The sequence below is a fragment of the Primulina huaijiensis genome, chromosome 16 (genome assembly GCF_012295235.1).
Source record: "Primulina huaijiensis isolate GDHJ02 chromosome 16, ASM1229523v2, whole genome shotgun sequence".
In the NCBI taxonomy this organism is placed as follows: domain Eukaryota; kingdom Viridiplantae; phylum Streptophyta; class Magnoliopsida; order Lamiales; family Gesneriaceae; genus Primulina; species Primulina huaijiensis.
Window position 1 is genome coordinate 3,435,772 of NC_133321.1, and position 3,580 is coordinate 3,439,351.

The window sequence follows — 3,580 nt, forward strand, 5'->3', positions numbered from 1 at the left end:
CATCTAACATTTACTTTATCGCAACTAACTTTTACTTTCCGCATCTAACATTTACTTTATCGCAACTAACTTTTACTTTCCGCATCTAACTTTTACTTTATCGCAACTAACTTTTACTTTCCGCATCTAACTTTTACTTTATCGCAACTAACTTTTACTTTCCGCATCTAACTTTTACTTTATCGCAACTAACTTTTACTTTCCGCATCTAACTTTTACTTTATCGCAACTAACTTTTACTTTCCGCATCTAACTTTTACTTTATCGCAACTAACTTTTACTTTCCGCATCTAACTTTTACTTTATCGCAACTAACTTTTACTTTCCCGCAACTAACTTATTAAATCATATATTTCATTTAGGCAATAGCGTGGCTCTGCCGGTTGTTCTAAATGAAATATAATGATTTAATTTAACATTTATTTTATGCAGTTATATATTTATATAGTTATATATATAATCATAGGTACCATATATAAAATATCGGTGAATTCGGTATTTTCTATAGTGGGAACTATATTATATTAGGTGTGTGTTTAAATATTTTTATTTTCTTGGAACCATTATTTATGGTGGTTTCCTTTGTTTTACTTTTAGTTAAACAATATTGCATAAACCAAGAATAAATCCTCGAGCCTTGACAAAATTTATAATTTGTAAACTTCGTTCTTGCATTTGGTAATCTATAAATTAATAAATTTAAACTTAAAATAACCTCTCTGTGGATCGATCTCGTACTTACGAAATATATTACTTGCAGACAACCTACACTTGGGTGAATTATAATTTAAGTAGTAGCAAGTTTTTGGCGCCGTTGCCGGGGAGGTATAAATTAAGTTTATATTTGTTAATTATGTTTTATTTATAAGTATTGTGTTGTTTTTTTGTATGAGTATTTGGAGTCGAAAAAAAGTGGTAGACTTATTCGAGTATCTGAAAATAATTTAAACATGGATGATAATTCAAATAATCAAGATAATGATAACAATAATAACAATAATAATAATAATAATCAAGAACATGATCAATTAAGAACACTTAGGCACCATATGAACCCTATTAGAACTAGTGCCCCATCTTGTTTAGTTTTTCCTCCTGATGCATCTAATTTCAACTTTAAACCTCAAATTATTCAACTTTTACCAAATTTTCATGGCTTAGATTCTGAAAATCCATATTTACATCTAAGAGAATTTGAGGAAGTTTGTAACACTTATAATGATCAAAATTGTAGCATGGATATAGTTCGATTAAAGCTTTTCCCTTTTTCTTTAAAAGATAAAGCTAAAACATGGCTACAAAATTTGAGATCAAGTTCAATAAGATCATGGGAAGAAATGCAACAACAATTTCTCAAAAAGTTTTTTCCTTCCCATAGAACAAACTCTTTTAAAAGACAAATTACTACTTTTTCTCAAAAACAAGGAGAAACATTTTATCAATGTTGGGATAGATATAAAGAATTACTTAATACATGCCCACATCATGGTTTTGAAACATGGAGAATAGTTTCTCACTTTTATGAAGGTCTAATACCTAAAGATAGGCAAATGATAGAATTCATGTGTAATGGAACTTTTGAAGATAAAAACCCAAATGAAGCTATGGAGTATTTGGATTCATTAGCAGAAAATGCTCAAAATTGGGATAATATAGGCACAATAGAACCACCAACAACTAAAATCAATAATTCAACAAATGGGGGTGGTATCTATAATCTTAAAGATGATATAGATATTCAAGCTAAACTTGCATCTTTAGCAAGAAAAATTGAGTCATTAGAAATGAAAAAGAGTGGTCAATTAAAAAGTATTCAAGAAATTGTTTGTCATATATGTGATACACATGATCATGCTACAAAAGATTGTCCAACATTACCTTCATTTAAAGAATGTCTCCATGAACAAGCAAATTATGTTAACAATTATAAAAAACCAATACTAGATCCTTTTTCAACATCATATAATCCTGGATGGAAAAATCATCCTAATTTTAGTTGGAGGAATGATAATAATGCACAACCCTCACAACAATATTTTCAAAATAACCAAAATCATCAAGGTTATATTCCTTATGTTACACCTCCAAGAAAAAACTTTGAAGATGTAATTCATGCATTTATCCAAAAGCAAGAATCTATCAATATTCAAAACAGTCAATCTATGACTGATTTGAAAGAAACTCTTGCAAAATTTGCATCTGCACTTAATATTCATGAAAAAGGAAAATTTCCATCTCAACCTCAACCTAATCCTAAAAATCAAAATCAAGAATTAAAAAATGAAAAAATTGATCAAATAAAATCTGTTATTACCCTTAGAAGTGGTAAAATAGTTAATGATCCATATAGTAATGAAAACAAGGATCATTTAAAATCAAAGAGTAAGGATGATAATCCTGATACTTTTGAGAATGATGATACCTTAAATTCTAAAAATAATATGTTGAATGATAAATCATCTGAAATAGTAAATGAATCAAATAAACCTCCACCATTTCCTCATGCATTAACAAATCATAAAAAACAAAAAAATGATTCTGATATCTATGAAGTTTTTAAACAGGTAAAGATAAATATTCCATTATTAGATGCTATTAAACAAGTACCTTCATATGCAAAATTTTTAAAAGACTTATGTACTGTGAAGAGAAAATTGCATGTGAAGAAGAAAGCATTCTTGGCTGAACAAGTAAGTTCTATTCTTCAAAATAATTCTAGTTTAAAATATAAAGATCCTGGTTGTCCAACAATTTCATGTATTATTGGAGAAAATAAAATTAAAAAAGCTTTGTTAGATTTGGGAGCAAGTGTGAATTTACTTCCTTATTCAGTTTATGAAAAACTTAATTTAGGAGAATTAAAACCCACTTCTGTTACTCTCTTACTGGCGGATAGGTCAATCAAAATACCTAGAGGTATTGTAGAAGATGTGTTGGTTCAAGTTGATAAATTCATATATCCTGTAGATTTTATTGTTTTGGATACACAACCAATAGAAGTACATAATGAAATTCCAGTAATATTGGGACGACCATTTCTAGCAACTTCAAATGCTTTAATTAATTGTCGAAATGGAATAATGAAATTGTCTTTTGGAAATATGACTCTAGAACTTAATGTGTTCAATTTATGTAAACAACCAAGTATTAATGAAAATGAATATGATAATGAAATTGAAACAATTGTGGAAGAAAATATACAAGAAGAAAACTTAAATCAACAATCTGAAGTTTTTTCAATAGAAAGTTTTGAGTCTGAAAATAATTTTAAAGAAGATGATAATACAAAACTTGAATTAAAAGTTTTACCATTCGAATTGAAATATGTATTTCTTGGTGAAAATAAAACATTTCCTGTTGTAATTTCTTCCACTCTTCTACCAAATCAAGAAGAAGATTTAATTAAATTACTTAAAAAATATAAAAATGCAATTGGATGGACTTTGAAAGATATAAAAGGTATAAATCCTTTAATTTGCACACATAAAATTCATTTGGAAGAAAATGCTAAAACATATCAACAACCACAAAGAAGGTTAAATCCACATATGAAGGAAGTTGTTAAGAATGAAGTATTAAA

General features: G+C 27.9%; 1 non-coding gene across 1 annotated transcript; it reads right to left on the reverse strand.

Moving 5' to 3' along the window:
- Positions 1 to 1,381: 1,381 nt before the first annotated feature.
- Positions 1,382 to 1,492, reverse strand: LOC140962211 (small nucleolar RNA R71). Its single transcript, XR_012172491.1, has one exon. It is a non-coding gene; the product is annotated as a small nucleolar RNA R71 (small nucleolar RNA).
- Between the last annotated feature and the right edge of the window lie 2,088 nt (positions 1,493 to 3,580).